The sequence below is a fragment of the Pelodiscus sinensis genome, chromosome 10, assembly GCF_052426305.1.
Source record: "Pelodiscus sinensis isolate ZL-2025 chromosome 10, ASM5242630v1, whole genome shotgun sequence".
NCBI classification, from domain to species: domain Eukaryota; kingdom Metazoa; phylum Chordata; order Testudines; family Trionychidae; genus Pelodiscus; species Pelodiscus sinensis.
Genome location: NC_143061.1, coordinates 29,788,046 through 29,799,951, shown reverse-complemented (window position 1 = coordinate 29,799,951; position 11,906 = coordinate 29,788,046). Strand labels below are relative to the sequence as shown.

The following is an 11,906-nucleotide window of genomic DNA, read 5'->3' as shown; positions in this document are numbered from 1 at the left end:
CCGACCCAGGGCCCTGACACTGAGACACTCTCAGTGGTAGCAGGGGGGGCTGGTACCCCAAACACACCTGCTCACGGGTTCCACAGCCCGCCCTGGGTCCTGCTCCACTCTGCCAGCCCTCAAACGTGCCGGTCACCCACTGGCCTCCGCGGGCTCCCTGCCACCTCCGTTGCCCCCTTGTCCGGGTTCCGCGGTCTCCTCTCCTCTCTCCTCGCCTCCTGACCCCGCTGGCTCCGTCCCCCTTACCCCAGCCGCTCCTGCTCCTTTTATCCTCCCCCTCCCTTCCGCCTTCCCTGGCGTCGCCCTTCTGACGTCATCACCGGCGTGCCCCGGCGCCGCGTGATGACATGTCCCTCCACCCCCGCTCGGGCCTGCCACGCCGGTTGCCTGCCCCCCGGCTGCCCCGTTCACCCCGCACGAGTGGCGGGGTTGTTCCACCCCGTCACACCCTGATAAATGTCTAACCTGCTCTTAAATATCTCCAGTGATGGAGATTCCACAACCTCCCTAGGCAACTTATTCCAGGCAGTTTATCACCTGACAGTTAAGAAGTTTTTTTCTAATGGCCAACCTATACCTCCCTTGCCATAATTTAAGTGCATTGCTTCTTGTCCTACCATCAGAGGCCAAGAAGAACAATTTTTCTCCCTCCTCCCTGTGACACCCTTTTAGATACCTGAAAACTGTTATCATTCAAGCACTGTTACAGGCTGGGGACCAACTGGCTAAGTAGCAGTTCTGCAGAAAAGGACCTGGAGATTACAGTGGATGAGAAGCTGGATATGAGTCAACAGTGTGCCCTTGTAGCCAAGAAGGCTAATGTATATTAGGTTGCATTAAGAGGAGAATTGCCAGTACTGTAGATTCAGAGATGTGATTATTCCTCTTTATTCGGCTCTGGTGAGGCCACGTCTGGAGTATTGTGTCCAGTTCTGGGCCCCCAATTACAAGAAGGATGTGGACGCATTGGAGAGAGACCAGTGGAGGGCAACCAAAATGATTAGGGAGCTGGAGCACATGACCTACGAGGAGAGGCTGAGGGATTTGGGCTTATTTAGTCTGTAGAAGAGAAGAGTGAGGGGGGATTTGATAGCAGCCTTCAACTTCCTGAAGGGAGGTTCTAACGAGGCTGGAGAGAGGCTGTTCTCAGTAGTGATGGATGGCAGAACAAGGAGCAATGATCTTAAGTTATATTGGGGGAGGTCTAGGCTGGTTATTAGGAAAAACTATTTCACTATGAGGGTGGTGAAGCACTGGCATGGGTTACCTAGGGAAGTAGTGGAGTCTCCATCCCTAGAGGTGTTTAAATCTTTGCTTGACAAAGCCCCGGCTGGGCTGATTTAATTGGGATTTGTCCTGCCTTGGGCAGGGGGCTGGATTTAATGGCCTTCTGAGGTCTCTTCCAGCTCTATGGTTCTATGATTCTATGTCCCCTCTTAGTCCTCTCTTTTCCAAACTAAACAAGCCCTGGGTCACTTCCTACCCCACTGGTGCACTGCGCTGTCCTCTGCAGCGGCTGCTGCAGTGCCTGATGCTGCTGCGAAGGCATCTGCGGCTGTGACTGCTGCGGCATTTGGTGCAGCTCCAGCTGTAGTGGCTCTGGGGGCTGGTGCTGCTCGGTGGGTGGCTGTTTCTGTAGCTGCTGTGGTGGCTGGGGCTGCTCCAAGGCTGTCTGCTCCAGATGCAGGGGCTGTCCAGGAGCTCCCCCATTGGCTCCTTCCCCTCCCAAAGTCCACCCCTTCTGCCCTGAGTAGCCCTCTTTTATACCCGAGCAGCGGGAGCATGCCCAGTAGGCTACAGGGGATGTAGCCACGCTGGCCCTCATAGTGGAGTCTACCACTTCTGGCCTAGCATGGGGGGAACCTACCCCGTCACAATCCCCAAAGGATTTTTTAGGTGCAGTAAATGGAAGTTAGGTTGTGCCTGCTGTTTGGGTCTAGTACAACTCTAGCATATAAAGTAACATGATACCAATAGTGAAATAACAGAAAAATGAAACATTCAACAGCTCTCTCTCTTGATATTAGAGTAAGAACGGTTTTATGGTTAAACCTGGGTTCAACTCCCAGCTTGGCCATAGACTTTGTTTGTGTGTGGGAGACACCTTGGAGAAGTCACTGAATCTGTCTGTGACCCAGTTCCCCATCTGTATAATAAAACTTCCTTTCTCCTACACTTTGTCTACCTGCTTAGACTGAAAGGATTTTGAAACAAGGACGGTCTTCTACTGTGTGTGACAGCCTAGCACCATGAGTCCTTGATCTCAGATGAGTCCTGTAAGTGCTACTGTGTACAAACAATGATATTATCCAAGTACTGCTGCATGATCATATTAGTTAAGCCCAAGAGAACTACATGCTAAAGGCAAAATATCATTGCCTTACCTAAGAGCCGGATTTTGAGAGGGTCTAATCAGCCCTATGGAAAACACTCTTGCAAGCCAAAGAGACTGCCCCTCCCCCCCAAAAAAAATCGATTACAGAATAAATCATCATCAGCTATTTTATTTTGTTCTTCTTTTTCCTTTATGCCACATTTCCTGGTGAGAGTTGTGGTGCCAACATGGCAAGCAGGAAGGAAGAGACTACTTTTTACTTCACAAAAGGTTCCAGCTCCTCCTGAGGGATTCCCCGGCCAACCAGGAGATATAAATAATCCCTCTACTATGTTCTGGGACAGCCTTGTGGTCTCCACCCAGTGGGACATGCCTGATAGAATTACTTGATAAGGATGCCCCCAGAGGCTTCCTCTGGGGGCATCCTTATCAAGTACCTAAACCACCTTAACTGGCTCCTCTCAATCCAGAGAAGCAGCAGCTGTACTCCAGGACCTCCTGGGTAGCTGAGCTCCTGGTCTTATCTTGGTGAGTAAACCCAGCCATCCTGTGGAGAAACCTCATTTCCGCCACCTGTACCTGTGATCTTGTCCTCTCAGCCATTGCCTACAGTTCATGACCATTGGTGAGGATCCTCTCCAAGAATAATTATACGCCTCCAAGGATTGTTATTTTCTTGCAGTGGAGGGGCTTGTGCGCTCTGAAAAACCCTAGGGCTAGGTCTCCTAGTGCTCCTGTGGGGTTCACCCAAAGCAAACAAATCAGGGGGAAGATTCCAGACTAAAAATGATCCACCCCAAGACCATCATGATGTGAACCTTGCCTGGACTAGGAATACCAGGGCCAACCAGATGGTGGCAGGTGACAATGTGGTGACTAGACCACGCATGTAAAGGGCAAGGAGAAAATAATTGGTGAGGGTTGGGTGCGTTGCCAGAAGGGCAACAGGAGGAGATGGACACAAACTGGAAATGTTATATTTATATTTTTTAAAAGTCAATATTAAGGATGGTTAACAAATTTTAATAGAATAGAATGACTGTTTCTGTAACATCGTATAGAATTTCAGAAAAAAAAAAGTATAGCCCTGCTATAGAATTCTATTAGATGGATAGAAAAATGATAGGCTATCTAATTTTCTATTTAAAAAACAAATCTATATAATTAAATTTCCAAGTCTTTTACCCACCAGCAGAAGGGTCTCTATTCACATGGTACTGAGGCATGCGAGCAATTTTTTTTTTTTGGGGGGGGTAAAAAGATGTGTCAGATTGCTTCAATTGGCTAAATAATCAGTTGGCAAAAGATTAACTTAATTCCATAAGCAGAATTTAAAAACTCCATGGTTCTTTGTTTAAAAGCCAGATTCTGCAAAAATGAGCCCCAGTTCTGAAATAATCTCTGTCCTCACCCATCCTATGTTGGGTCTTTCAGCATATCATTACCTCTTCTTATTGCATTATTCCATCTGAATATTTCTGATTTACACTGGAGCCATTCTATGGAGACTCACACTGTAGAATCCCTGGGCCTGGTTCTCCATTTTCTTGTACTTTGTCTGGTCATTCACTCTTTTGTGAGGTAAGTGCCAGGTGGTGATACAATGACTGCCAATCAGAATGTCAGAGCTGGCTGCTCATTTGGCTCAGGTTTTATACCACAGCAGTTCAGAATCAAGCCTTCAAGCTGATATAACTGAAAAAAGAATAAGGTTCAGAATCTATCTCCAATGAATTCTGTTTTAACATAAAAGAAAAGGGGAAGTTAAAAATCGCTCTGTTCTGATTTAATGAACTTTCAGGAAAAACAGGATTTTATGATCATTTTGCTTCTGTAAGGTACTAAGTATTGCCCTCCACAGAAGCCAGTGGGAGACAAAGGCACTCTTCTAGGACCAACCCTGCGGGAAGGCTGGTTTAACTGGCTGTTCCCTTCATACAGGCTCTGTTATCATTTCCTCACTTTCTTATCAGCTGCTCATTCTTAGGATCTTAAATTGCTTCATTTACCTCCCATTCTATTGTACTGTTCCATCTCCCTAACCTTTCTTTTCCCTTCTCCAGTGTAAATGTCCTCATTACCTCAGTTTTATCTTATCTTTCTTATATTCCAATACTTGTTGAAATAAGGGGAGACGAGGCATGAATGTGAGGCATTTCCTCACTTCTGGTTGAGTTGGACTGGCACCCATTCTGTGAATCACACATCAGGAATGGCTCTGGCTCAGAGACACTTAAAAAGCAGCCCTATTTGCTTATGCAACAGACTAGCTTGCATGGCATGCATTTCCAAGTGCCAACACCCTGGATCTTTTGCAAAGCCTCTCTCTAACTTGGGAAAAAAACTACCTCAACCTCAGCACTTACTGTTTTTTCTCTCCTTATTAAAGTGTGTCACTGAAACGTGTGAGCATTATTTCTAAACTTCATGCAGTTTCTATGATGCATCCTGTCTGGAGCAGGAGCCTGGAGACAACGGATTACAGATGTCAATTCATGAGGATCCTGGAGATGCACAGGGAAGACTGGCTCCCCTAGGCTCAGATGTGTCCTGCCTTGCTCTGCTGGCTTTCCTATTCTGAGGTACAGTAACATTTCCAGTTTGTGTGTCCATTGGCTGGGTGGCCTGGGAGGAACTAGTGCTGCTTTACTTGGATATCTCTGCAAGGTAACCAGGGAATGGTGCCACTGCCAGTCTCCAATCAGAGGCTTTCCCACCTGAGAGACCTTTTCACACAAAAACAAAAACAAAGTGCTGGTGGACAAGCAATTGAACTACTGAAGAGGATGGAGGAATAGTGCTCAGTACACAGCAACCCTCATATCCACATTGGATGGGGGAGGATCCCTGTAAGTCTGTGTTCTGATCCAACTAGGGATGTAAGCAACTAGTCGACTATCCGATGAGCACTATCTGATAAGCTTATGCTTATGGAGTAGTCCCTCAACTAGTCGCTTCCCCCCACACTTTGCCGACTATCAGAAGCCAGTTCCCCCCAGCACCAGCACCATCTCCGTGAGAGGTAGGGAAGGAGAGAGGTACAGGTGACTGGGTGTGAGCCAGGAATCAGCTGACTCCTGGCTCACACTCAGTCCCAGGTGCTGTGCTTCTGTTTTTTAAAATTTATTAAGAGCCTACCAGCTCAATACATTAAAAAGCGCGCCGGGACAGCTGATTCCCGGCTCACACTGGGTCCCACCGTGTGCCAGCATTTTAAACGTATTAAGAGCCTGTTGGCTCTTATTACATTTAAAAGGCAGAGCCACAGCAGGGTTAGCCCCTGGCGCTGGGAGTTAATTCCGCTGTGGATCTACAGTTTCCCCCGCTTATCGACTAGCCGATAAACTAATCAACTAGTCAGTGGAATTTCTATTAAACTAAATTTAACATCCCTAGATACAACCAGACTTTTTTCTCCCATTAATTTACCCCCTTTTTTCTTCCCAAATGAAAATTAGAAGAGAATCCAGGATAAATAAACAAGAATCGTTTAGTAAACAGTTTCCAGCAATCCCTGCCCACTCAAGGAAAGTAAGCCAAGTCACCTATAGATAGGAGTCTCATTCATGTTTAAGCAGACAAGGTTCACAAGACTAAGAGAGATAGAAGAAAGAGAAAGATTTACTGCCTGTATCAGATTAAAGTGAACTGTTTGAGGAAAGATGAAGGAAATGAAATGATGTGATCCAAAACAAGTAATTGCTATAACTACTATAAAATGTATCATTATTGTAAGACACGACTTACCTTGCCTCCACTCTGTTGTATTCTTCTGTCTAGTATAAATGATAGCCACTTACTTCTTTTGCGAGGACCCTCCATGGTGTCAAATCCAGATCCTGAAATTTAGATACTTAAATCATATCGATTTCAAAGGAAGTTAAGTGCCATGCCACTTGGTCCAATTTCTTTGATACAGGTTCTCAACACCTCACAGGAACAGGCCAAGGAACAGCCAATCATTCTGTATAGCTTGAAAGAAAAAACACAACTAAAGAGGAATTAAAGGAAAATGCCACCCCATGTAAGTGACCCATTTTGATCAAAACTGGACAACATGCAGAGATCTGTCCTTCAGAAATAGTGCTTGCTTGCAAATGAAAAACATATTACTGCCCTGTTTATGTACCCCCCCCCCAAAAAAAAATCCAGCTTGCAGGCAGGAATTTTTGGGGGGTGGGGGGCAGTGCTTTATTGTAAATGTGGACAATAAAGGTGTGAATACACCTCCTATGATCCCCCAAGTAAGCAGGGAAATCAGCCCCACTCTTCCCCTGGCTGGTCAAAGCATGGGGGAGGGAGGTGTAGGCAGCACACTGCTCCCGTTCTTCCCCTGGCCGGCTGGAGCATGCTTACTTGGGGGACCCTGCGGGGTGCTTTTGCACTCTTCACACCCCCTGCTGCGTATGGGCCTGCCAGATATCCCTATAGTGAGTACTCCTTATAATCTCAGGAGAAATTAGTTAACATGAGTAGGAGTAGCTGTGAGTGAGTGGCTCACTGAAAATTAAAATATATTGGAAGTATTTGTAATGCCTCACTGCTTGGTGAGTATGATGTTGTGATATGCATCTGTTATCCACAAATCCTTTCCACTATTTTTCAAATTTGCCTTAATAGATTTAAATAAGCCCAGCTATTACTGAAATTCAAAGTAAAATTGCACAAGAAACTTTTGCTTCTTTTTTATTTTAAAATTTCAGTTTCTGCTCTTTTTGGTTGAAATATTTTTGTAGTTTATATTTGAGTTGAAAGCATATATAATCAAGAAAGAGTGAAAGCAAATAACTGGAAAACAACAAAATAAAACTAAAAGCATATCCACCTAATCTCTTTCTGAGTTATGTTTGTCTTCTATCATTCAACAATTCAGAAGCACCACAAAACAACTCCCCTCCCCAAAAAAACCACACACACCTCAACAACTAAGGCTGGCAAAATCAGCATTAAAAGAGAAAGAGAAAGAAAGGGTAACTTAGTGACCTAAAATTAGATGATTACGCTCCTACAGTGACCTAAAAATAATAGGTCTCATCTTTTGGCAACGATTTAAAAATAATAGAGAACACCCTTCTCCCAAAGTAATTTGGCCAACAAACAAGACATAATATAGAAATAGCACATAGGATGCCTACAGCTATGAAATGTGGCATTCTATTGGTCACAACTGTCATATTGTGTCATTATGCTAAGCTGGTTTTTCTTTCTTTTATATCTTAATTAATACTGGTATTCTCCATTTCCTCTCGGTGGTAGAAATGTTGAGCGGCACTATTTTTTAGTAGAAACTATTTTTTCTGGTCAGTGATAACTTCACTGGATCTTTTCTGCTGATAGGTGCTGTCTGTTCTCAGGCAGCTGATTGATTACTTTATAACTGTCCTATGAATTAGCACAGATGTTCTCAAAAACTTGATTGCATCATGACCCCCTTCTGAAGATAAAACTTACCACATGACCTCAGGAAGGGGGACCAAATCCCTGAGCTCCTCGAAGTCCCACCGTCCTGAGGGGGTAGAAGGGAAGAGGGCAAAAGCCAAAGGGCTCCAGCCCCAGTCATGTGGGGAACTGTAATCTGAGCCCCGCCATGCAGGGCTGAAGCTCTTAGATGTCAGCCCTTGATGGGGAATGGGATTCAGCTTTGGCCCTACGCAGTGGGTTCAAGCTTTGAGTTTCACCACCCAGGGCCAAACTTTCGCCCTGAGCCCAAGCAAGTTTAACACCAGCTCTGGGGACCCTATTAAAACTGGGTTGTTCATGATCCACTCTGGACAGATTGTGAACTGCTGAGTTGGCAGATGATATCATGAATAGAACATTAGAGAGATTAAGAAAACTTCTGTCATCAACCCCGAGAGAAGCAATCATTTTAGTGCTCACTAAAGATACCAATAGATTACAGCCTTCTACACACCCACAGAATAAACAGATTCCAGGCAGTGGGAGTATAATTTTGCAAATAATGCCCAGCCCAGTGCCTCTCATTCAGAGTGAAAGGGGCCTGTCTATGCCGATGTAGCTTTACTTCTCTGCTTGCCAGAGGCAGATATAGGGCAGGGCGAGCGGGGGCGGCCACCCCGGGGCCCGCGCTTCAAGAAGCCCCGCACATGTGCCGTGGCAAAGGGGGGCCCCGCAAAACTGTGCTGCCCTGGGCCCTGCAAAATGGTCATCTGCCCCTGCAGCTGGCAATGCCAAAAAAGTTCCCATCAGTTTTGTGATATGGACACTTGCGCACTGAGAAACAACCATCAGATAGTAACACCTTTGCCCTGGTCTACAGTAGGGAGTTGTTTCAAAATAACAAGCTGAGCGTCCACACTACCAAGCCCATTATTTCAAAATAATGGGCTGGTTATTTTGAAATAACTCCTGTTTTCCACGAGGAATCACGCTTATTTTGAAATAGTTAATTTCAAAATAGTGGTAGTGTGCATGCTGTACTGCTGCTATTTCAAAATAATCCCCAGAGTCATTCAAAGTAATTACTCTGCCGTGCTTCCTGGGGCTCTAAGTCGAGGTAGCACATCCATATAAGGAAGCCTGCCTTGGACTGATTTCGAGGCTTCCCTGTAGTGTGAACACGCTGTTTCAAAATAGTTATTTCAGGAGTTATTATTTTGAAATAATTTGTTAGTGTAGACATGCCCTTTTAGTCCCAATAAGCCTCAGCTGGATTTTGACTGAGCTATAGTAGCACCCATAAGGAATTAATCTATTGATTAAAAACTCCAAACTTGAAATGTCCTAAAACTTACATCCAGATAAAATAATCCTTTTTGTCAGAGTTAATCCTCCCATAAATTGCTTTATGCCTCATTTGCATTTTTTGTAACTGATCTATTTGGACTGAGAGCTATACAGACTATATATGCAAACTATTACATGCTATCTACTGTAGAAGATACAGTTAGCATTAGGGATAGTTATTTTTTAAAACAATGTATTTATATTTTATAGATTTAGAAAGCTATTATTGGTGGTAAAACATGTTTATAACGTGAGAGCTCTGAAACAGTTTGGGCCCCATGTAACTTTCTTTCTACTTATAGAATTTCATCTTTACTCAAAATAGATCGCAGTGTGCATGCTTTAAGTTCCAAACACAAGTACAACATAAATGCAATTGAAATGCAGCTTTGTGTTACATCAAGAAGCAAAAGCCTGGAAAAGGGAGCGGCAGTAGGCTCAACAGCAGTTTCCTGAAGACACAAATGATATGAATAAAATAGGGTTCATTTGTACACTGGTCAAGAAAATGCAACATTTCAAGTATTTGATGTTGAACAGTATAAAAAACCCCAATTACGAAATAATGCAGATTCTAATTAAGAAATAACAGGAATTGTTACCTACCTTATACAGGGTTACATAGTACAAGGCTGTGTGATTTTAACCACCCTAGAAAAGGCAACATTCACCAGGCTAACAAGCCATACTGAGCTCTGGACAAGAGCTGTAGCTGCTCCTTCATCCACTAGATGCTGCTGTGGAGCCTAGCAGCAGGAGGCTGTGTGGCCTGACTGCCTCCTCCCTGATTGTGCCTCCAGGAGCACGTCTACACCGCAGGGCTCAAGCTGAATTATGACATGCAACTTAAACTACGCAATTAACATAGCTGAAGTCGACTCGGCTTTTGGCCCTGTCTACACAGCAGGAAGTCAAAGGAAGAACACTCTTCCTTCGACTTCCCTTGCTCCTTGTGAAACGAGGGTTACCATGAGTCGGAAGAAGTCCTCCAGTTCGATATTGTTTCACAATAAAGGCTTGCAGTGTAGATGCGCACTGTGCTATTTCGGTCTAACATCAGTTATTCTGAAATAACACTGTTGCATAGACATACCCTAGCAGAGCAGGAAAGGAGCTGAGGGGGGGGGGCCGGGGGGGGGGGGGGAAGCAGGAGCAGCATATAAATTGAATGGCAGAGAGAAAAAGTGCTCATGAGTACCCCAAAGCTACCCCAGCCAATCCTCAAATCCACCCACACCTCCTTCCCAGACAGTAGCCATTCATCTACCTTAGCACGCATCCAGCATCCTACCATAAGACCCACCCACTACACAGCCATCCTTCATTTAGCTCCTCACCCACTACCCTCTAGTACTTAATGACTCAGACACTCCATCATCCACCTCCTGAACTTAGTGGTTCCAGTCAACCTCCAATCTATCCCAGCACCCCTAGACAACTTTCAATCTGAGCATACATGCTCCAGGCTTGCACCCAAGTTTCATGAAGTGTGGGGCCTTGTCTTACTTTAGGCACTACTTGGGGCAGGATATATTGACCATAAGCTGAAATTTGTGGTGGTGCAAATAATTAGCTATTTAAATATGTTCTTAAGAACTCAGAAATCTCAGATTCATTAGGGCCCTTAATCAAACATACTCGCACAGTGTAAACCCAAAGTAAGTGGAACATCTTGCCCAGTATCTTTGATAAGGGGCTCTAATGTATCTCAGTTTTCTATGTTATATTTACTTTGTATTTGTGATAGGCCATAAGACTGGTAACTGAAGACAATAAAACTCCAAACTCCTGTGAAAGCAGCAAAACTTTGCCAACAGATTCAAGGTGACAATAGACAATCTTTGGTCAAATGGGTAAATAGTAAATATGAGTCATCTAGAGCACACACATTAGCATGAAGCATCATGGGAGTGCTACTAATATATCTAGTTGTCCGAAGTCCACTAAGGCTTCAGTAACATTCCATAATAAAAACTGCAATTATAAAATCCTTAGTTTAATTATCAAGTTTTTTAATCCTGTCAAAGAATATTCTTTAGCTGTTACCTAAACCTGTCTCGGTTCTTCTTTCCCACACTACACATGACATTTTCTAAACCTTTCTTTCTGTTTTGGCCGGGGCACATTTGACTAAAGGATTCTCCCATATAAGGCATTCACTAGCATTGTACTCAGAGGCATATACCTACAGGTATTTGATCATTCCATGATCTCTATCACTCTCCTGCTAAAACACTGCATTCTTTTAAGACAAAGCTTTAGAGTCTTCTTTTACAAGCTATCAACAGATGTAAACAGAGCCTGAGGGTGAAGAGCCTAACATCATTTAGTTTAATCCAAACCCAGGGTTGGATCTGGTGCAATTACTTTGCTTTTATTTTTCTTTCTACAAAAGTCTTCACTGGGCTCTACTTTTTGCTATTTAATTTTCTTTAAATTTTGCTAAGGGACTGTGCCCCCTGCTCATTACACTTGCCAAATCCCCTCTTTCTGGGGGTAGACAGCCCTGATCCACCCCCCACCTCACTCCAGACATGGGGCAGGGCCAGGCAGAACTGTGATAGCCCTGGCCTGCCCCTTGCCCCCAGCCGCTGGGCCGAGGCCACTCCTCCCATCAGTAGCCCTGAGGCTGTGCCAGACCTGGCTCTCCCCCTTGGCCACTGGGCAGGGCTGAGGCTGCGCCAGCCCCAGCTCTCCCCCCACCAGCCATCCTGAGGCTCTACTAGACCTGGCTCTCTCCCCCTTGGCCATTGGGTAGGGCTGAGGCCACACCAGCCCCAGCTCTACTCCCTTCCCTCTACCCCCACCTCCTACCCGCTAGCCC

The 11,906-nt window shown here is 44.9% G+C and overlaps 1 long non-coding RNA gene across 2 annotated transcripts in view; it reads right to left on the bottom strand.

Moving 5' to 3' along the window:
- Nucleotides 1–3,342: 3,342 nt before the first annotated feature.
- Nucleotides 3,343–11,906, bottom strand: part of LOC142830858 (uncharacterized) — a 64,919-nt gene continuing 56,355 nt past the window's right edge. For both annotated transcript variants that reach the window (XR_012906388.2, XR_012906387.2), the window contains 2 exons: nt 6,083–6,174; nt 3,343–4,030 (listed from right to left, as the gene is read on the bottom strand). This is a non-coding gene — a long non-coding RNA (uncharacterized LOC142830858). The remainder of the gene's footprint in view (nt 4,031–6,082; nt 6,175–11,906) is intronic.